The sequence below is a fragment of the Ochotona princeps genome, chromosome 25 (genome assembly GCF_030435755.1).
Source record: "Ochotona princeps isolate mOchPri1 chromosome 25, mOchPri1.hap1, whole genome shotgun sequence".
Classification (NCBI taxonomy): Eukaryota; Metazoa; Chordata; class Mammalia; order Lagomorpha; family Ochotonidae; genus Ochotona; species Ochotona princeps.
This window is the reverse complement of record NC_080856.1, coordinates 23,856,720-23,880,676: the sequence shown is the minus strand read 5'-3', so window position 1 is coordinate 23,880,676 and position 23,957 is coordinate 23,856,720.

Here is a 23,957-nt window from a genome sequence, read left to right as displayed (position 1 = left end):
AAGCGGGTTTATTTTATTAATTTTTCATGACAGTTCCTTAGGCTCAGGGATTTCGTCTTGCACCCTCCTGCACCCTATCCCCCTGGTTTTTTTTCTGCCCGTATTATTACAATAGTATAGTCCTTCAACAACAATCACAAGTTCATCATTCTTCTATTTAAGTGTATGAAGACATTGTAGATATAGATAATGGTAGAATGTCCAGCATCCTATTGTCAAGATATATGTAACAGTTTCATTGAGAATCCGTCTTTTACTCAGGAGTAGAGATGCATATTACAATGTATCTGTAGAAGTGGTTTTAAAAGTGAACTTGGAATGTATGGATTTGGAAATGATTTTATGAAACCACATTGGGAATATAAAATTTCTGGTGTTAAAGAAGGTATGGTCAAAGAACCACATATATGGAAAGAAGGAGATGAACCAGTGTTTTGTCAAAAAAAGATTCTCCTAGATGAAAAATGGACACATGGTAGAACAGATAATGGATAGTCCTTGGGACAGCAGAAATGGGGAATGGAGATACTTGGTAGAAAGAGTAGACCATAGACCACAAGACCCCATGGAACAAATGTGTTTTTTCGAAATGAGATGCGAAACAATCAAGCCGGCACAGGAAGCTTAGAGAACCGAACAGTCTGTTCACTGAAGAAGGCCAAAGTTTCATCTCTCTCCTGCACTTGGTTTGTTGGAAAGCAAATTGTTCAAAGGGAAGTGAAATGAGAGGAACTGCTACTTCAAGCTTAATTACAAATGAGTGGGAAAGTGGCAGCAGAAAATGACCATTTTATCTTAGAGGAAACATGGGGTTCGTTCAGATATGGACTAGACCTAAGAATAACAGAATTTCAGAGAAGAGGAAAATAGCTAAAACCATATGGGTAGATAATTTAAAAGAGAACAAAGCCCAAGAAAGATAAGACTGTAAAAATGAGCAAGTTCCTTAGATCATGTAATTGTCACACACGATAGATTTTGATTAAACCAACATTTAATGTTTTATGAATAAAATGAGAAACAAGTGCTGACTGATAGAACAGGTTAACAACTATTAAATCCTTATGTCTAAAAAAGTGTGAAGGAGTTCAACCGATATCTTAGGTCCTTCAATTCCCCTCCAAGAATTTGTCTGCCAGAAACACTAGCACAAATATATGAACAGGTAGGTCTGTGTGCTTTTTTTGTTTAGATTTTTGTAGCAGAAAAAAAAATTCCTGTGAATGGGTGATTGGCATAATAACTTATGGTGATGCCATGTAATGAAACAACACTCATAACAGAAGGTAAATTTGTATGAGTATGAATAAAAAAAAATTTCAGGCAGGGGCCAGTGTTATGGACAGTTTATTGTGATGTTGGCAGTCCGTACTGCAGGGCCAGTTTGAGGTCCAGCTACTCTACTTCCAAGCCAGCTTTCTGTGACCGTGCTTGGGAAGGCAGCAAATGATGGCCTGGGTACTTAGGGCCCTGTCGCCCAGATGGGAGGCCAGGGTGAAGCTCGTGGCACCTGGATTTGGCTTAGCCCAAATCAGATGTGTATATTTGGGAGAGCTGACAGAAAACTGTTCTCTCTGTTTCTCTCTCTCTTGCTCTTTCTCTCATTCCTCTCCCTTTGCTTTTTCCTTCTCTGTAGCCCTTTCAGATAGATAAATTAATCTTTTAAAATTTTAGTTTTAGTTTTAGTTTTGATGGTGTTTACATCGTTGATTAGGGCGGGAAGGGTCCAGGATTAGGGAAAAATGGGTGAGACCTTGGCCTCCACATTTTCTGTTCCTTCTTCCTGTGTTTGGGTGAAAGGGAGAGACAAGGGGAGAAGCCACACCCAGCCTCCCAACAGCCTCAGCACCTGGTGATGGGAGATGGTCACCCGATGTCATCCTGAAGTCCTTGATGCGGAGCATGCTTCAAGGGTTCTGCTCAAGTGGTTTCGATAGTTCTGAAATGCTGTTGCTCTTGCAGTTTCAAGGATGAGGCTATCCTTCCAAGGTGCATTGGTAGACACAGTCCACCTCTAAGTCTCTGTTTGCCGTCATGCTTCACTGGAGTGGATGATCAATTTGTTCTGCCCTCCTTCCTCTGTAAGGGTACCAGGTGTCCTCTGCAGGCTCCACTAGTCTGACCCATCCCCCATGTGCCTCCAGGCACACCCTCCAGTGCTCCATCAGAGTCACTTGAGGAGGGCCAGTTCTGACAGATGCACTCCATTGTCAGCCCACACGTCCTGCCACTCTCCCCATAGTTGGCCTAGCTGGAGGGACCCCCAAAGAAATTCCATCTGAGGTGATTTCAGACCTATCTCCCACATGTGCGCGCACCTGCATGGGGGCCAATTTGTTCTGTCAGCCACATCAGCCTACTTCCACACCGACAATTACAATTGCTAGAACAGATCTATCTCCAGCCCCGTCTCCCACTCAAACCAATAGTTGTTGCAGCCCGCCTCTTGTCCTGGCAGGAACAGTGGCCTTGCCCAACCAGCTCACACCCATTCCGGTTCTTGCTTTTGGGCGCTACAGCCTACCCACACCTGGTCCACACCTAGACCACCTAGATCTCATGTGGCTCAGCAGAAGCCAAGACCTAGCCCAGCCCATCTTACACCCATCCTGGCTCTCATGAGCACCAGTGTGTGCTGGAGTCTAGCCCAGTTTGGTGCACCCTAGATCCAGTCCACACTCATGCCAAGGATACTGCAGCCATGACCAGCCCAAACCACTGTGCCCATTCCAGCTCCCACATTCACCAGTAGGAACCACATCTCCCCGACTGGACCTGTTCCCAGCCACAGCTTCATGCGTGCCGGTGGTTGCTCTGACTCAGCTCAGAATAGCCCATTTGCCATCTTGATCTTAGCCATTGGATGCTTCAGCCTGACCTGACCTGACCCGCCCCCAGTCCCAATTCTCTCTGGCAGGTGCTTCAACTGAGTCCTGCTCAATCTGCTCCCATCCCTGACTCACACAAACTGTAAGTATGACAGCCTAACATGGCATGACCTGTACTCCAACCTGGCTCCTGCCTTTGCTAGTGGTTTAAGGTTGGCTTGGTCCTTCCCAATCCACCCCCCTCCAGAACCAACCCATACTCTTACAAATGGGTAGAGCTATCTTCTTGCTCAGCCTGACCAACACCTAGGCCTGGATCACATGTAGACAAATGAGAACCATGGCCCATCAGGAGAGTTTTCCAAGTTCTCCCACCAGGCCTACCCTCAGACCCAGATCTCACATATGCAAGTAGATGCTAGGCCCTTAGCCAGCTTAGCCTATGCCCTCTGTCCCAGCCTATGTATGAGGTGGTGGATGTTGTAGCTGGCCCACCCTACACCCTATTCTTGGATATGTCTGCGAGTGCTGTAGCTTGATCTAGCCCAGCCTCTACTCAACCCCAGTACCCAAGAGTGCCAGAGGCTTCCATGGCTCAGCCTGAGGCTACCTCCGTCTGTCACCACCCTCAGCTTAAGCAAACCAACAGATACTGCAGTTCTACAGTGGTAAGCCCACATATATTCCCATAGATTCTGCCCCCAGACCTGATTCCCTTGTGTGCTAGTTAGTGTCATGGCCCAGCCCAACATTTCCAGTCTCTGGTTCCAACTCTCACTGGAAGGAACTGTGATCTAGCCCTTACAGGGAGTCCCCAGACCCAGCTTTAGTGTGTGCCAATGAATGGAATTTGGAGGTGGTTGGTGCTAACAACCCCACCTCTGGCCCCCCACATGAGCTGGTGCTTCCGTCTGACCCTAATATGTCCTCCAGCTTCCCCCTCAAAAGCTCAGTCTCTGCCTGATCGCTTACCTTGCAAATGTAGTTGCCTTATCGATGGATGCCTCAGTATTCATTTGTCTCCTGCAACACACTCCCTTACTGGTCCTCCCTCCTCCACATCTACCTAACCCCTTCCCTGGGCTGTCTGCTCTGCCTCCTCTGCTATGGTAGTGGATGCTTTCTGCAGGTCCCAGTGAACTGCCATAGCTTCCATTTGCATCTGGGTATGGCATCCTTTACTCCACCTAAACCACTGAGAAAGCTCTGATCTGCATGCACAGGGACAGAACTCATTCCTCATCTGGAAGTGAGCTCTCAAGTCAATGCACACCCCCACCTGTTCCATCCCCCAGACATCTGTGAGCCCAGAACACCAAGCTCTTAGAGGGCATTGCCAAGTGGCTCCTGGGCTGCCTGGACCTAAGCAAGCAACCCCAGAGTCTGCCAGACTGGCCCTCTGGCAAGGCTCAGAGGCTCAGCCAAATCAATCCTTACAATATATGTATGTAATATTCCTACATCAAAACACAAGAGGCAAAGGACAATGGCATTATATAACCCAAAGCATAAAATAAGTATTTCATATTGATAGAAATAAATCATTAAGTAGCACAACAAACAATGGAGATGAGACTCAGTTCTCAGGTAAAAGGCTTCCACGTGGATTATGTGGGCACTCTGTTCTCAACGTTGAATATAATTCTCTACGCTGAATTGTGGGATGCTCACAGGAATTTCTGCAAAGTACAGAACTAAAAGAAAGGGGGAAATGAGTAAGTTGACAGTGAATAAACCTGACAACCACTTCAGCCAGGTGATGAAGATCAGTGTCAGCAGTGATCAAACATGATATGACACTATTAAATGGCCCTTTCCCTCCGTGTCTTCCTCCCCCAAAGCCCATCACCCCGTTCTAATTGCGGGGAGAAAAAATCAAATTGCAATTAACACCCTACAAACTATCTGACTGGTATTCTTCAAAACTCTCAAGGTCAGCGTCAGCATTTTGCTAGTCATAGAGATGCTGTGTGGGATACCTGCACCCCTTATTGGTGTGCCTGAGTTCAAGTCCCATGGCTGCTACTTATTAAAACTTCTTATTAATGACCATTCTCAGAGCCAGCAAGGAATGGCTCCAGTACTTGGGTGCTTGCCGCCTACAAGGGGAACCCGGAAGGAGTTCCTGCCTCTTGGCTTTGGCCTGACCCACCTGCAACTATTGCAGGCAGTTGGGAAGTAAGCCAACAGGTGGAACTGTTTGTCTCTTTTACATCTGTCTACCTTTTGAATTAAAATAAGTAAATACTTAAGACTTTCTCAAGGTCATCAAAAACAAAGACTATGAAGCTGGATTGGCCAAGAGAAGTCGAAGGAGATAAGACAAATAAGTCCAACCTGGTTTCCTGGATGGGGTCTTGGGACAGGAAAAGTCTATTAGGGAAAAATGAAGGAAATCTGAGCAAAGTATGAACTTTAGTTAGTAATAATGCATTCACATTTGTTTATTTATTTTTTAAAAGATTTATTTATTTTTGTTGGAAAGGCAGATATACAGAGAGGAGGAGAGACAGAGAGGAAGACTTTCCATCTGATGATTCATTCCCCAAGTGGCCACAACGGCCAGAGCTGAGCCAATCCGAAGCCAGGAGCCAGGAGCTTCTTCCAGGTCTTCCACGCGGGTGCAGGGTCCCAAAGCTTTGGGCCATCCTTGACTACTTTCCCAGGCCACAAGCAGGGAGCCGGATGGGAAGCAAGGCTGCCTGGATTAGAACTGGCACCCATATGGATCCTGACGCATCCTGACGCGTTCAAAGTGACAACTTTAACTGCTACGCTATCATGCCGGGCCCATATTTGTTTATTAAATGTAACCAATACAAGTATAGACTATCAAGGTAAGGGGTTGGTAATAAGTGAAATTGATTGCTGGATATGTTGTGGATAATATCTTCTGGATTTTTTGGTAAATGTAAAATCATTTTTAAAAATAAAGTCTATCAAAAATGTATATGCACAAATATGAGAAGCGTAAGAATGAAAATGCTAAAGTGGTAACGCAGCGTATTTTATCATGTTTTGTATTAAAACAAAAAAGGGGGTAAAGTTTGACAATCCACTTACCCAATGACTCGTGTTAAAAGACTGAAACATTCCATATAAATTATAAATTCCTCATAAATTATGCATTCATTTTTAAACTACTGGTGGCAAAGGAATATTCTTTGCTCTGTTTAGGTAACATATAACTGAACTGGGAAGCTCATTTTTACCGATTTCATTCACTTTAGACTTGAAAGTTTTTTGTTCTTCCTAGTCTCCCAAGACCTCCTGTCAAGTTGAAATACATAGCTTTTTTCATTTTTTATCTTAGCATTTGTACGAGATAAATAATTGATTAGCATAGGAATTCTGGGAATATATTTAGCTTATGCTCAGCACTGAACTATTTTTAAATGTCCTGAGGCATCAGCCCAAACTGCACATCCAAAGGATGTCAATTGGAAGTTGGGAAGCAAAGTGCCAGTATGGATTAGAATTATGAGATGTGAAATGCTACAAGAGGAATAGCAGTTGTCAGCTTCACTGCCACTTACACAGTCAGTCTACCTTGCTGTGTTTTTAAAAATCCCTAATATATCTCTCTAGTAAGACCATAATCTCTTTGAGGGAAAAATCTTCCCTTCTAAAATAGAAAGCCTGACTTTAAAAAAGAAGCAAAAATGAAGTAAAAGACAAGCATAATTTTCACAACATTTAATGTAAGATTTATCTTCTTAATCAACTTTTAAAAAAATACCATGTGTTTTATTTATTTGAGAGGCAGAGTTACAGAGAGTGACAGGGACAGCAAGACAGCAAGCAAGATCTTCCATCCACTGATTCACTCTCAAATGGCCACAACAGCAGGACTGAATCCAGGAGCCAGAAGCTTCTTCTAGGTCTCCCTGTTGTGTATAGAAGCCCAGACCAATAGCAGAGGGACACCTGGAGACTGATGCTGTGAAACTACCTTCTGTTTAAAAAAAATTTTTTTAACTATTTATTTTACTTGAAAGAGTTACAGAGAAAAAAAGGGAGAGACAGTGAGAGAGGTCTTCCATTTGCTGGTTCACTCCCCACACGGCTGCAATGGCCAAAGCAGGGAGCCAGGAGCTACCTCTTGATCTCCCATGTGGGTTCAGGGGCCCAAGGACTTGAGCCATCCTCCGCTGCTTTCCCAAGCCATTAGCAGGGAGCTGGATGGGAAGTGGAGCTGCCAAACGTAGAACCGGCGCCCATGTGGGATGCCAGTGCCATAGGCAAAGGATTAGCATGCTATACCATCTTACTGATGCTAGTACTTTCTAAATAACTGGGAAGTAAGACATATGCCCAATGAAGGGAAAAGAAAAGACCTGCTCAACTGTAAACTGTAGTTTGAACAACAGAGATAAAAGAAATATTCCCCCAATAGGTTAAGCAACCATTCTCCTTTTTGAAAGGCAATCCCATTTTCAGCATTTATGTATTATTTGTTCCTTGAGGCAAAGCTTTTCTTTATGCAAAGGATAATCAGGTTTTTCATCAAGTAAGTAAGACAGACCTATTTTTTCTTTTCTTTTCGATTACTGTATGTTCTGGGGATGTATACAGCATGTTACATCAAGGGTACAGGGAGCACAGGTTGAAGGAACAATCACAGCAGGTGGCTTTATAAGAATAACTTCAGCCAGTCCTTAATCAAGAGTAAATATATCACTCAGCCTGGGCTAGGGTAAGGCAGCCAAAGTGGATACAAGCTAAGAAGGCATGATGGCATTGGCAGTCAAGCAGGCCACAACACCCTGGGGAGGTCAGCTGGCCTGGCTAGGGCACCAGCAGCTGTGAGCATCCAGGGAGACGTGCTAACTAAGGCAGTCTGCTTGCATTTCCTTCCTGTGCAGAGCCAGCCTCGTTCTGACTGGGACCAGCCCAGAGGAGGTGAGGGAAGGGAATTTCACACTGGTTTCTGTGGGCAGAGAGGGGAGTGGAATTTTATACCTCTCCTGACAGAGGCAATTATAGCCTCCAGCAGCAGAGCCAGGGGTATTTCCCCTGAGCTGATGCAGTTTCTGTACTTGGGTTAGCAGCCACTTGAGAAGAAGGATAATGTTTGTTCAAAATGTCTGCCACCACACTGGTTTGAAACTAAAAGAGGTGTTAACTGTCCAAGAAAAAAAAAGTGTAAGGAAAAACCAAAACGGGCCGGCAGGCCTCTCGTCTGCTACTGGGCTGAGTACAGCTGATTGTGACTGTGCATCTGAGAGGCAAAGGCCCCATCTCTCCTTTTGGGATGGAACACAGTAGAACAAAAACCACCTTGCTTGCCCTGCCTCGTCTACCTCCATCTGAATAACCTATTACTGACCTGGATCAAACAGGGAATTTAGTGTTGTCATCTTGATCCTGCCTTTATTCAAAGCAAGAATTCATTTCAAAGCATGTGAACATACTAGTTGACAACCTCAGTGGAGTACTATCAGTGTCAGAAAAATTGTTAGGTCCTTCTTTTACTTTTGGTGGTATTGTGTGCTAGAATTCCTGCTGAAGAAAAGTATGGTGAACAGGGCTTGTCTCTGTGCTTCTGTGACCTCCCTCCTAGGGCAACCATTAAGATTTATTTTATTTTAATTTAATTGGAAAGCCGGATTTACAGAGAGAGAGACAGAGAGGAAGATATTTTGTCTGCTGGTTCACTCCTCAAAATGGTTGCAACAGCTAGAGTTCAGCCAATCTGAAGCCAGGAGCCAGGAGCCTCTTCTGGGTCTCCCACGTGGGTGCAGGGTCCCAAGGGTTTGGGCCGTCCCAAGGCCTGCTTTCCCAGGCCAGAAGCAGGGAGCTGGATAGAAAGTGGAGCAGCTTGGACACAAATGGGCAACCATATAGGATCCTAGTGCATGCAAAACAAGGATTTAGCCTCTAGGCCATTGCACTGGGCCCACGTTTCAATATATTTTTAATACAAGTTTTGTATATGTGACCTGTACAGGCAACCCTTCCTTCAGCATCACACATATACCTTTTAAAAAATGCAAGTGACGATCTAATTGTATATTATATTTCATTGTTGAACACTCTAAGTGAAAGTTGTACCTAAAATCCATTTCTGTTGATTTCAAGTAACTCATAGCATGAGTTGAACTCTTCTATGCAATAAAGATTATGCCAGAATTCCAAGATACCTGTTAGTTACTTTCTCTAACTCTACCTTTGTCCCACCCAACCTGTGGCCACATAATTTACTTCTGGATAGAATGTCTCCAGTTGTTTGAATCATCCCTCCTGTGACATTGTGGAATTAAAATAATTATGCATATTTCTTGCCAAAGAAAAGCATTCAGAGTAGTAAGCTTGCTTTGAGTGGAACAAAATGGGTTAATTGCTTGTGGGGAAAGATTGGTTTGTTTGTTTCTGCTGTTGTGGGCTCATTATGTTACAACATCATTATCACAGTGTACATTATGCCATTATAGCACTGAGTAATGCTAAAGTTATAGACTGAAGGCTTGCTTCCTCTGAATTATCTGAATTTCATTTGCATAAGCAAAATAATCAGTGTCAAAGGAAAAAAAATTACAACTCAAAGATCTTAATTGGCTGTATTTTTCATCCTAGGATCAAGTAACACTCTGGAGTGAGGGTTCCAATGCACTGAGCAAGGAAACCCAACTCTGTAGACAGAAGAGAACCTGAAGCAAGCAGAAAGGAAAAACAAGATGGGAACTGGCCATCTCAAAGTTACGAAGGAGACAGAACAACAGGAAAACAGGTGGGACAGGAAGTGAAGCTGCCAGGAGGAGACCCAGATCTTACGTCCTGAGCTTCTGTTTCAGCTTCCTGCTACCCAGCAGGCAACGGGACAAATGCTTAGGTCTCTGTTTCCCATGTGGGCAACCTGAATGGAATTCCTGGCTTCTGCTTTGGACTGGCCCAGCCTTGGCTGTCAGCTATTTGGGGAGTGAACCAGGAAGATATCTCCTCTCTCTCTCTCTCTCTCTCTCTCTCTCTGCTGTGTCTCAAATCAACAATAAATAAATCTTTATTAAACACAAGAAAGGAAAATGACCGATTAGTTACCATCATGTTTCATATTCCTACCACTTGAAACTGCCCTGTTTGGAAAATGTGACTTTTATTGTTCTACTCCAGAGTTTTTAAAAGTTCAGATAAATAGCTTAGTTTTAGCTTGGCAACTTTAACTTCAACAGGAATGACTCCATTTTGGTTTTTAGCTGGATCTGTTGAATCCTAGTGGGAAAACTTTGTCCAAAACAGTGGCTCTTATAATTCTTATTTAATATCATATACTCATGATCTTTTTTCTATAGCTGCAGAAGTAAACTTTGTTCATTAATATTATTTTATGATACAGTTCCATGGGTTCTGAGATTTCCCATCCCTCTCTCCAAGTCTCCTCCCTCTTACTATTGATTTCCCCTCTAGTATTATAATAGGAAGTCTTTCCTGAACAGTCATAAGTCCACGCGGAAGTCAACTGTAAAAATCAAGGTAACTTTTAGCAATGTGAAGAGTATCCACCCTACAATGAAAACAAGCTTCAATATCCTTTCTGTTCTAGCCTATTTATAGATATCAAATTTACTAATTGAGAAGAAACTAAATGGATTCAATTGAAGAGCAGTTTAAATCCACAGCTATGTAAACAATGACCTGGAAATCAGTTAACTCTAACAAAGAGGTTTTCTTCAGAGTAATGCCAGTATTGCTACTGCAGGATCTATATTTATCAAGGAACTTGTATTTTGACATAAAGACTGAGACAGAACTGTGGGAGATATATCAGGGCAGGAGGACTCTCCCAGTTTTTAAAAATGTATATGCAAGGATGAAAAACACTGTCTGAATCAAAGCCTTTGGATTATGTCCCAGATATGCCTGTAAATTTTTCTTTATCTGTTTCAGCTATGGTTTCAAGTCATCATTATCACCATCACTAATAGTTACCGAGCATTTACTATATTCCTGCCAGTATGTTAACATAATCTCTAGGTAATTTATATACCCCATACGATTTCTTCTTCTTCCCCTTCAGCAGTAAAGATTAGTTCCTTTATTTGGAAGGTACAGTTGTAGAGAGACAGAGAAACCTTGCATTTACTGCTTCACCGCCCAGAAGGCTGCAGTGGCCAGGGCTGGACCAGAGCAGAGCCAAGAATTGCTCCATGTGCCACACAAAGGTGGCAGAAACCACCTTCCTCTGCCTTCCCACGCTATTAACAGAGAGCTGGAGGGCAAGCAGAGCCCATGTGGGTGTCAGTGCTGCAGGCATAACAGCCCTCAAGTCCTTCATTCTATTTTACAGATGAACCAACTCAGAAGGGTTAACTAGCTTGCCTAAGGATACATAGCCCCAAGTGAGGCAGTTGAAATTTACAGGTAAATAACCTGAGCTGTACTTTTGGGAATAAAATTTTAAGTGCTTCCTTGCTTATACTTCCTTAAGCATAGTGTTATCAGAAAAGCTCCATGGGTTCTTTCCTCAGCTTAATATAGAAATAAAAAGCTAGGAACCAGTTGCAGACAGAGAAGTTCTTACTTGTGAAGTGCCAGATGAGCAAGGAAAGAAGAGGAAAGCAGAAAGCAACTCCTAAAGAGAAAGCCAGGAGTTGGGGTGCCTCTTGAAAGGACAAGATATATCCAACAGTTTCATTAGTGGTCCTTCTTTGGTTTGGAAGCAGAGATGCATACTGCATTGTATCTTCACATCTGGATATGAAAGAGTCTATTATACAGTTACTCTACAGTCCCTTAAATGAAAAGCCATAAAACAAAATCAACAGCAGGAATAAAAATTTTTAAAAATATACAATGCCATGGAGTTAAATAACGTGCAACTGAAATGGCCAATGTGTTGACAAAGAAATAAAACAGAAAACACAAAACCCTCTTGGAGAAAATGATGCTACCAGATGATCTATGAGTCAATGAGGAATTCAACAGGAGAAAAGAAACTATTTTGTAAAAATGAAAGTAAAAACAAAAATATCCAAAAAACCCCATGGATTGCAGCAAACAGTGTTGAAAGGGCTGTTGTTCTTATATTTTACATGAAGGTTGCCTTCTATCAGACAGAACATAACGTATTTGTCCTTTTGGGATTGACTTCTTTCACTGAGCATAATGGTCAACCATATTTGTCTCTCTGTACTACCTAATAGAGACCCAACAACTACCCCTGCAACTGACCAAAAAACCTCTACCAGGTGCCAACCACCCTTTCGTGAAACCAGATAGCTCCTGTCTAAGGGGAATTCTGCCATGTGGGAATATGCATATTTCATGTTATTTCCCTAAATGCAGTATCATATATATATACTTGTCTATGTAAATGAATTATCTCCTTTCACATCCCGTAAGCCCCTTTGTATACACGTCACAGATTCTCAGTATTTTCAGAACTTGTAGTTAGATGGATTTTTTTTGAAGTGAGATTTGTAAGGGGTGGGAGGAGGTAGAATTTATGGCCTCATTGGGTGGGTTGTGGTAGAATTGTTCTTCTGCCCTAAACTCTGGTGAACAGCCTTGGACACCGGACTATCACTAGTTTCTTTCATTATCATTTTTACTTTGTTTCACCCACAAAGGGAAGCAGTTAAACCTCGGGCCAATGAATCAAGCAGAACATCTCTTCCTCCTGGCCAAAGCCAATGCCTTCACTACACTGCAAGTTTACCAAGAAAAGAAAATTTGTGATCTTAATCAATTCCGGGACAAAGCATTCACTGGAATATCGTCCAGCTTGTCTTGAGATCAGAATTTGTAGTTCTGGATTGGATGGCTTTTACAAGGGAGTCAATGATGGTTGCCAAAAGTACCTTTGCTTGTTCTTTTTACAGTGACCCCCATAAAACTAATATATCTCATTTGTTTGAGAAGAGTGGTTCCGTCGCCTTTTTACAATGAGATTTCAAGTCCTCAACAAATAGAGTTGAGATGGGGAAAAAGCAAATTCCTTGACTTGTGACCTTACCAATAGAGTTCTAGCCAACACTGCCTCCTAGTGGCCAAGGTAGATACTGTCTAACAAATGTGGATGGAAGCCATGGTTGGAGAGACTGAGTATGTTGTACTTAGCTAAGCTGATGGAAAATGAAATTAAAACATATGTTATCTTGGAAAAAAAAATATGTTGAAATTCATGCGATCTTCAGTGTGTTTTCCATAATGTTTTTAAAGGTTGATCTACTTGAAAGGGGGACATACAGATTTCCATTTGTTGGTTCACTTCCAGGTGGCTGTGATGGCCAGGTTGAAACCAGCTAGGAACTCCATCCAGGTCTTTCTCACGGGTGGCAGTAGGGGTACACATGTTGGGGGCATCTTCTTTTGCTTTCCAAGACACATTAGCAGAGAGCTGGATTGGAAGTGGAGCAGCTGGGACATAATGCTAGGCATTCCGAGAGAGGGCACATTCCCTTTAGACTACACTTGCTCTTATCCTCCTCATCCCATCTTCCATCCCGTATAATTACCTATTTAACTGCCATCCTACCTTGCCTTCCACCTACTACCAGCCTGCCTATAGCTTCACACATGCCAGACACTGTTCATGAATTATATACATACACATTGTAATCTTCACCATAAACTACAAGGTCAGTAACTGATTTCTACGTTTTCCACAATATGTTCACTACCCAGAGCACAGTGGACCTTAAGTCCAGGCCCCTGCCTTTGGATCACTCCCTGCCTGATTACCTTCCATTTCTCCTTTTCTTAAAAACATATTTTTTAAATTAAAGATTTATCTGTAAGAGAGGGGAGAGAAAGAGAGAGAGAAAACACATAGATACATATGGAAAGAGACTGATTTTCCATCTGTTGGTTCACTCCCCCAGTGGTTACACAGCCGGGGCGAGGTGCTTCTTCCTGGCCTCCCACATGAGGTCATGGGTCCAGGGAGGTGTGCCATCCTCCACTGCTTTTCCGGGCACATCATCTGGGAGCTGGATTGACAATGAACAGTGCTTGAACCAATGCCAGTGCCGCAGGCAGCACTTACGCCCGCTACACCATGGTGCCCCCCACCCTGCCCGTATGCCTCTGCCAAGCTTCACTTGAAAGGTGTCCATTCTTTTTTTTTTTTCCTTTAGTTTTGACAATCTTTACATGTTAATTAGGGCAAAAAGGTTCAAGGGCTACAGGAAAGTGGGTAATATTATTATTTCCACATTGTTTTTTTCCTGTATCTGGGGTAAAGCGGGAGATAAAGGGAGAAGGCCCACCCAGTCTCCCACCCATCCCAGGTCCCAGATGTGGGGCATGCTCCGAGGGTACTATTCAAGTGGTTTTGATAGTTCAACAGCTATGAATTGCTGCCAATTTCGCCATTCCAAGCACGATGAAGTTGCTGCAGAATCCACTGATTGACGTAGTCCAACTTAGAGTCTCTGGTTTGCCCAGTTTTTCACTGCCAACATATGGCTGGGGTAGTTGATTTGTTTTGTTATCTGTTGTGGTACCAGGTATCCTTTGCAGGTTCTGGCACTTGCACTCCATGGCAGATCATGGGTTCTGAGTCCAGCAGTTCAACTGGGGAAATCCCAAAAGAAACTTTGTCTGAAGTGATCCCAGACCAGATTCTTGTGTGTACTTGCAAGTACAGGACCCGGTACAGTCCATCACCCCATAAAGATACCCTTTCCTCCTGGTATTCAATTTAGCTTAATTATTTCACTTTCCCCGCATACCTAAGTGGAAACCCTTTAAAATTGTCTTTCATTTATCCGTACTGTTCTAGTCCACAGGTTTCTTAGATTCCTGTTTACTTCTAACTTTCCCATCCATCTTCCTCCTGTCTCTGTTTTAATCTAGCATGTGGAAGCCATGCCTGAGCCCATGCTCAGGTTAGGAAAACCCCCATCCTCTCACACCGCCCTTTCTTTTTCCTTTGTGGCAGCTTCCTTAAATTATAATCCTTTGTGACAATGTATGAGGTGAAGGCACATCCAGAAAATGAGAGTGGTTTCCAGAAGTCATCTGAAATAATCCGCCTCAGGGTTTATTTTTTCAGATACACAGTCAGTATAGTGAGTTGATTAGGCATCTGCCACGGAGAGAGAATTTGAAGGACCTTACCAATGGCTTTGCAGACCAATAATGAACATTCCCAGTGGCCCAGAACATTCCTGCGTCTCAGTGACTACAGTAAGAATAGCCTTGCAGTTGAAAGCAGAAAGCTTTTTTTAATGACCATAGTTTTTTTAATGACCATAGGAAAAGTTGCCTGAGCGCCAATTTGAGAAGTAGACAGATTCTCAGTATTAAGGCCTTAATGACACAATTAGCACCACCCTCCTTATTTAGTCTGATTCATTAAGCCCTTGGTTTCCATTAACTAAATCCAATCCTTTGTGGCTGGCTGGGGTAATAAACAGTGAATGACACCTTTCTCCAGCCACCCATTTGATTAGCTTAACATGACCTCATGCTAGTTTTGCATATGAGCATGACTCAGGATGATGTCATCAATGCTTTAAATGACTGGCCATTCCCCATGGCAATCAGCCCCTTCCTAAACGCTTCAACTGAAAAGACTCTTCAAAGGTTTTTGTTCTAACTTTATTTTTTTTTTTTTTGGCAGGGGGTGAGGAGGAATGTCGGGCAATAGGTTTTAGCTTGGAGTTAATTGTATCTGTTGACATTTGAAGTCTTTAATTTTTTTGTGTTTTGCGTGCAAGAGATTTGTGAAGAATGAACTCATCCCTTCATTCTAGTTTTCAGGAAAATCTATTGTCTAAGAAGGCTGAATGGAATAAAAAAAATGTCAATCTAAGAACCAATTTTTGCTGGTTAGAGAATATTAGTCCACTTGTCAAGTCATGAGTTATTAACATCTGACATTTGTACTGCTCTTCACATTTCAGGAAAGCACTTTCATGTTTATTATCTCATTTGACCTTCCACTTGCTCCTCTCCAGTGGAAGAAGACATTATTAGCTGCCCTTGTTGATGCAAGGATGAGTTACGGAGGTCAATCAGCAGGTACATGTCAGAAGGAGAATTCTAGTCTTATGATCAGTTAATCAAAAAGTTCATACTAATAAATACTTTGAAAGATGTTATGTATTTGAAAGATAAAAAGACAGTGAGAGATCATGCAACTGCTGGTTGACTCCTCAAATATCTAAAATAGCTGGGCCATGCTGAGGCCAGGAACCAAGAAAACTTAATGTGGGTTAATCTCCCATGTGAGTGCTAGGGACCCACGCACTTAGGCTGTGACCTGCTGTCTCCCAGGGTGCACACCGTAACAGGAAGCTGGATCAGAAGCAGGGGCAGGGGTTGAACCCAAGCACTCCAACATGGGAGGCGTGTCTCAAGTGACACCTGCCCCTGAGAATCCTTCCAAGTATCAGTAATACTTTAAAATCAAAGAAAAAAGGGGGGCTGGTGAGCCTTGTAAATGGAGGGAATGGAGGCTAAAAACAAGATTGAGGGGAAAAGGAGAGAGAAGGGAGGGAGAAAAATTTCTACCAACAGACATCACATCTCAACTCTCCAACCCTGAAGAAAAACATTATTACTACTTTTAAAAAATGAGTGGCTATTAGTAACTCCAAACGGATCATTTTTTCTTTTGGAGAATGGCTAGAATTTGAATGGTGGGTTATTTCAAAAGGTAAGAACTGTGTAAGAGACAAAAGCATGCACATGGTAGAGAATGTCCTGTTCAATAGACAAAATGGTCCTGAAGGACAAAAATTTCCGTGTTCCTCAGGGTTCCACCCTTGAACTTCACCCTCGTGGTTTCCCTGAACTGAATCTCATTGTCTGCTAGTGTCAACCTGCTCTCAAGTGCTGAGGCTAATCCTCCCTTGACCCCTCAGGTCCCAACCTCTCCCACCCCAGCCCCAGCATATGAATTCATTTAGTCATATTTCTACAGTTCTCCAAAGCCTTTGAAAGTTTATTTTTGCAATTTATCACTTTCATCTTAGGTCTTTTAAAAAAAGATTTAACAGCTGGAGCTGAGCTTATCCGAAGACAGGAGCCAGGAGCTTATTCCAGGTCTCCCATGTGAATGCAGGGTCCCAATGTATTGGGCCGTCCTTGACTGCTTTCCCAGGCCACAAGCAGGGAGCTGGATGGGAAGCAGAGCAGTTGGAACACAAACCAACGCCCGCATATATATGGGGTGTTGGTGCTGCAAGGCCAACATTAGCCCGTTGAGCCACTGTGCTGGCACTCATTTTACGCCTTACAGTGAAAGTGATCACCTGCTACTACCATTTATGTTCCATGTGTAAGATGAAATCTTGTGCTTTTATTCTGTCTTTTAAATTTATTTTCTAGTCACAATGTTAGCTTTACTTTTTGCCTATTGAAAAGGTAGTTTTATTTGATCTGTTTGAAGGGGAGAGAGAGAGGGAGACGTGGAAAGATCTTCCTCTGATGACTCACTCCCCAAAAGGCTGTAATATCTCAGGCTGGGCCCGGTGGAAGTCATGATCAAGAACTATATCATGAGTTAGAACAGCCACATCAACAACAACAACAACAATATCAACAGCAAATTACAACACCTTGAAAAAATAATGCGCCACTGAGTAACCAACACATGAGTGACAAAACGGAAACACAGAAGTCTCTTGGGAAAAATGATGCCATTGTATAATTCATGAGCACATGATGAATTCGACTAGAGAAAAGAGATTAACTCATACTGGTTGTTGACCTCATTTCATGGCTTCTCACTTATGGTAATGTATAGTGATGGAGTACTGGGGTCTATCATATACAGACGTGGGGGTACCATGGAACATGCATCCCTGCATCCAGACGAAAGATGGAATCCCAGTGAAACTGTTGGACATGTGTAGACAATGGGATGCTGGACTGTCTGACATTGTCTGTACCAACAATGTCGGGATACACGTAAATAGGAGACTGATTAAATTATGACTCCTTATGAAGGACTACACTACTGTAACAAAATGGGAAAAATCTGATGGGAGTGGGAGTTGGGGGGGGAATCCCAGCCTACACAAAATGTACCACATAATTCAAAATTCAAAATAAAAATATTTTTAAAAAAAGAATTACATCGGGCCTGGCGGCGTGGCCTAGCGGCTAAAGTCCTCGCCTTGAAAGCCCCGGGATCCCATATGGGCGCTGGTTCTAATCCCGGCAGCTCCACTTCCCATCCAGCTCCCTGCTTGTGGCCTGGGAAAGCAGTCAAGGACGGCCCAATGCATTGGGACACTGCACCCACGTGGGAGACCCGGAAGAGGTTCCAGGTTTCTGGCTTCGGATCGGCGCACTGGCCCGTTGCAGCTCACTTGGGGAGTGAATCATTGGACGGAAGATCTTCCTCTCTGTCTCTCCTCCTCTCTGTATATCTGGCTGTAATAAAATGAATAAATCTTAAAAAAAAAAAAAAAAGATAATCTTTAAAAAAAAAAAAAAAAGAATTACATCATAGTCTTCCATGTAGCTGGCAGGGGCTACATCCCTGGGTGCTTTAGCACAGATTTGAAATGGAGCAACTGGGACTTGAACCAGCACTCTGATATGGAATGCTAGTATTGCAGGCAGAGTTTTAGCCTAATGTGCTACAGTGCCAGTCCCACTTTTGCTTTTAATGTGGTTCTTTTTTTTTTTCAGTGAGTAGAGTGATATTTATTCAAAAAGAGCACCTCCTCTTACAGCATCAAGAGTGGGGCTCTGAGAGCAGGCAGACTCCTCATTGCAGTTCTTGAGGACACATTTGAAGTGCAATGATAATTACATGCATCTATAAAAAGCACTGGAGGGCCTGGCATAATAGCCTACCAGCTCAAGTCCTCGCGTTGAAAGCACCAGGATCCCATATGGGCACCGGTTCTAATCCCGGCAGCTCCACTTCCCATCCAGCTCCCTGCCTGTGGCCTGGGACAGCAGTTGAGGACGGCCCAAAGCCTTGGGACCCTGCACCCATGTGGGAGACCTGGAGGAAGCCCCTGGCTTCGGATTGGCACAGCACCGGTCATTGTGCTCACTTGGGGAGTGAATCATTGGCCAAAAGATCTTCCTCTTTGTCTCTCCTCCTCTTTGTGTATTTGACTTTGCAATAAAAATAAAATAAATCTAAAACAAAAAGCTCTGGAGGGCCTGGAGTGGTAGCACAGTGGCTAAAGTCCTCATCTAGCATGCACTGGGATCCCATATGGGTGGTGGTTCTAAGCCCAGTGGTCCTGCTTCCCATCCGGCTCCCTGCTTGTGGCCTGGGAAAGCAGTCGAGGATGGCCCAAGGCCTTGGTGCCTTGCAACCATGTGGGAGAACTGGAAGAGGCTCTAGTCTTCTGGCTTTGGAATGGAGCAGCTTTAGCTGTTGCTGCTGCTTGGGGAGTGAATCATTGAACGGAAGATCTTCCTCTCTGTCTCTCCTCTTCTCTGTATATCTGCCTTTCCAATAAAAATAAATAAGTCTTTAAAAAAGCACTGGATTTCAATAATGTTATCTTAAAACCCCCAAAATGTGGAAATATTCATGATTAGACGCTTGTACAAGGTACTCCCCTAAGCTTTTTAGCCATGCTTTGCTTTTAAAAGTAGTTATTGTCTCAACCATTCATTTATTGAAAAGACAGAATAACACACACAGAAACATACACATACAAAAACATACTCAGGTCGCCAGGGCTGGGGGTGGGGAGAGTGGCGAGGTGGGAAGCCCGTGGGGGACAGTAGATGCAGGTCTGGGCGGGGGTCGGGGAGGGTTGGGGTATAGCACCACGGGCTTGTGTGGACCTGGGAGCTCAGCTCTAGGCAGGTGGAGTGAACCTGAGCATTTCCTCATATGCTTGGTCCTGGGAGAAGTGAGGAGAGAGAGGGGGGATCCCCAGGGCAGCGTGCTGTCCTGGTGCGCTTATGGATCAAGCCTGAAGGACCTCAGCAGCCTTGGATCTTGGGCGTGTGGAGGGATAAAGCACCGGGCCAGCACATGTGCCAGGAGCTTGGGACCCTGGTGGGTGGGGAGAACTTTGGATCAGCACACCACCCACTGGGCTTCCAAAGCCTGGGATGAGGAACCCATGCACTCTTGGGCACAAGGATTATGGATTGGATAGGGGGTATGGGGTAGGGAGGACCACCATGGGAGTATCTTGCGGATAAGGAAGGACTCCTGAGGGACTCCCAACAACAAGGCCACTGTACTTGCAGGTAAATGAGGGAACTGAAACCTGGTGTTTTGGAAGGGAGAGACCAGAAGACCTTTATGGGTCAGATTGGTGAACCAGCCCACAGGGGAGATATGAGCTGGACTTGTTAGCATGAATCATTGCTGACCACTACAAGCCAGCCTACACAAAAGCTAGGGCTGGGGTCCTGACTGGCATGTTAGAACCCAGCACCTGACAGTGAGTGTCGGAACAGGGGACACATCACATTAGGCTGGGCCATGACCCTAACCAGCATGCAAGAGAACTAGGTCTGGGGTTAGATTTTGCGGGGGATATGTGAATCTAACCCTGTGGAATTACAAGTCTTGCTGGTTAGCTTAAGAATTGGAGTGGTGATGGGCTGAGTTAGGCATGACCATGGAACCCACTGACACTCACGGGTGCTGGGGCCAGGAATCGGCTGGGTAGGTCTAGGCTGCAGCACCTGCATGGGCACCCTCAAACAGGGTGTGGGACAGGCCAGGCAACGACATCCACCAGCACATACAAAGGCCAGGACAGAGGAAGCAGGCCATGATGGCTAAGGGCTAGCACCTGCTGGCATGCATGAGATGTAGGTCTAGGAGTGGACCTCATGTGGGAATGTGGGAAACTCCCCTGGTGGGCCACTGCTACTGCTGGTGAGCACATGGTCCAGGCCTGAGTGTTGGGCAGGCTGGCAAGGTAGCTCCATCCACTGACAAGTGTGTGTGGGTTGGTTTTGGATGGCGGCAGACCAGGCAGGGCTGAGCAAATCATAGCCCACTGGCGAGTGCTCCAACTAAGCCACTGAGGAGGCTCAGCTCTGACACATGCTCTCCACAGTCAGACCGTGGAAACTGTAATTCTCTCCACGGTTGGGGTTCTGAGTCCAGTGATTCAGTTGGAGGGGTGGGAATCACCAACAAAACATCATCTGAGGTGATCCCAGACTTGATTCGTGTGTATGCTTGCCAATGAAGTGTCAGGCACAGTCCATCACCCGTATCAGCCAACTCACACACTAGTAGTTGCAGTTGCTGGGTCAGTTGTCTCCAGCCCTGCCTTCTATGTAAGCCAATGGGTGTTGGAGTCCAGCCTAATCATGCCCACCACACACTCAGCCCTCACACTAACCAGTGGGAGCTGCATCCTAGTCAGATCAACCCGCAATAACCCTCACCAGGCTTGCCCCTTGCCCTGGCTCCTGTATTTGCCAGTATGTATAGCAGACTGGTCCAGTCTGTCCCACATCCCATTTAGCTCCCACATGGATGCAGGGTCCCAAAGCTTTGGGCCATCTTCTACTGCTTTCCCAGGCCAGAAGCAGGGAGCTGGATGGGAAGTGGAACAGCTAGTTCACGAACCGGCCCCGGTGTGGGATGCCAGTGCTTGCAGACTGAGGGTTAGTCCTCCCAAGGGTTAAAATCAGTTCCTGGAATGTGTCATGGTCTCTGTGTGTTCTCTCTTATTTCTAGTTCTTTCCATACCATAGGGAAAATTACAAAGCTAAATAAGGAGGTGGTTTTTTTTTTTTTTTAATTTAGTGATTGATCATTGGCTCAACTCATTTGGCTTGAGGACTCTCATCATTTTTCTCTTTTGTTGTGTACAGGTAATCCCAGTGAGGACTATAAATACACCAATTACTGTGAGGTTGGCTATTGCTGTGGGCTGTGCAAAACATAGTTTTAGTTATCTGTATGTTACCTAGGGGAAATCTTATTTAATATCTCATGATAAAGTTGCTGAGAACCAAGAGGAAAAAAATGAAAGGCATGATCTGACTTCACTGTTTTGGTGAAGGTATCCTGATTTCTTTTGAGATATTACCTAATTCCCAGGGTTCACTCTAGTGTCTGCTCTTCTGACATCAATGCAGGAAGAGCAGACAGAGGGTTATCTTTCATTTGTTGCATGCTTATTAAGTTTCAGGCACATATAGTTCTATATTATTATTTAGCCTTCACACCACTTTATAAAGTTATACACACAATTTCCCCCTTTATTATAGATGAATATTTAGATGTCAGAGAAAATGAGGAAGTGACTCAGGATGACTCAGTTAAGGAGTGTCAGAATCAAAGCTCAAACCCAGGTCTGTGTGGCTTAAGGTACCTGGACGTCTCTGCTTCTTTCTTGAAATGAAAAACCCAGTGACTGCCACTCAACATGACTGCTCTGGGTTGCACCTGAAAAGAGGATGATTTTGGAGTCTAGTTGCTGCATTTGAATCTCGGATCCACCACTTAGATTCTACTTCCACTACTTGTCAGGCAAACATAATAATGGCACCAATCTCACAGCACTATTTTCAGGATTAAATGAAATTACCCATGTAAAGCATTGAACACAGTATTGTCTAAATGTGTAAAAATGTTAGCTACTTTTGCTGTTAACTCCCAATGCAAATGTGGATTGACTTCCAAAAGTTCATTTCACATTCAGTTGTTTGAATGGGAAACATATTTACACATATATAGGATATTAGATATTCATTAGTAACTCATAAATATTATTACAGTTCGGCTGATACAGTTCTGACTAGTGTTCATGTGTGTTTCAGTATCAGGACTGTACAGTGAGGAGAGGGGGAGGTGGCATGGGCTGCTGATTGCCTAGGATGCCCTAGAGTCTCTTTAAGCCACTGTTCTTTAGGAGGTTTTTGCTTCAAAAATGATTCTCTTCCTGCAGAAGTAATTACATGTTCATTGCCTCTGGCAGTTGTCCAAAGTTTAAAAAAAAATCTCTTATCTTTTCTTTGCTCTCCACACTTTACATCAAAACTCTCATTTCCTCAGTAGTTGACTCAGGAAAGCAGCCATAAATTAATGATTCTATATGAATGCTCAATATTCCTTCACCTTTATATGTGTGTGTTTATATATATACACATATTAAATATGTGTATACACTTATGTATTTCAAAGGCATAATTGCATGTGCATGCACACATACACACACAGGACACAGAATGAGAGAGAAAGAGAGATCTTCCATCTGCTAGTTCACTCCCCAAATGGGTAGAAAGGCTGGAGCTGAGCTGAGCTGAAGCCAGGAGCCAGGAGCTTTCTCTGCATCTCCCATAGGGGTGCAGGGTCCCAAGGACTTGAGCCATCCTCTACTGTTTTCCCAGGCTGTAAGCAGGGAGCTGGATGGAAGGTGGGACAGATGGGACAAGATCTGGCATCCATATGGGATGCTGGCCCTGAGGGCAAGGAATTCAAACTATTATGCCATGGCACCACTGCCTTCTCCCCACCCCACCCTGCCCGAACTAACTGTATTTCTTCTTTTTTTACTATCCGTGTGTGTGTGTGTGTGTGTGTTTTTAAAGATTTATTATTATTGGAAAGCCAGATATACAGAGAGGAGGAGAGGCAGAGAGGAAGATTCTCCATCCGATGTTGCGTTCCCCAAGTGAGCTGCAACGGGCCAGTGCGCGCCGATCCGAAGCCGGGAACCAGGAACCTCCTCCGAGTCTCCCACGCGAGTGCAGGGTCCCAAAGCTTTGGGCCGTCCTCAACTGCTTTCCCAGGCCACAAGCAGGGAGCCGGATGGGAGGTGGAGCTGCCAGGATTAGAACCGGCGCCCATATGGGATCCCGGGGCTTTCAAGGTGAGGACTTTAGCCGCTAGGCCACGCCGCCGGGCCCTATCTGTGTTTTTTTAAAGATAAATTTCTTTGAAAGAGTGACAGAGACAAGGTAGAGGTAGGTACCTTCCATCTGTTAGTTCATTCTCCAAATGGGCATAACAGCCCAGATGCGGGCCGGGTTGAAACCAGGAGCCCACATTGTTTATATTTTTAGCAGAATGAGGATGACATTGTGATGCAGCAGGTTAGATTGCCACTTGCAACAGTGGCATACCCTAACTGAATGCCTGTCTGAGCACTTGCTGCTCCACTTTTGATCTGATTCCCTGCTAATGTGCTGAGAAGACTGGAAGATGAGCCAGCCTTTTGGGGAGGGAATCAGGAGACTGAATGTTTCTCTTTCTCTGTGTCTTTCAAATAAATACAT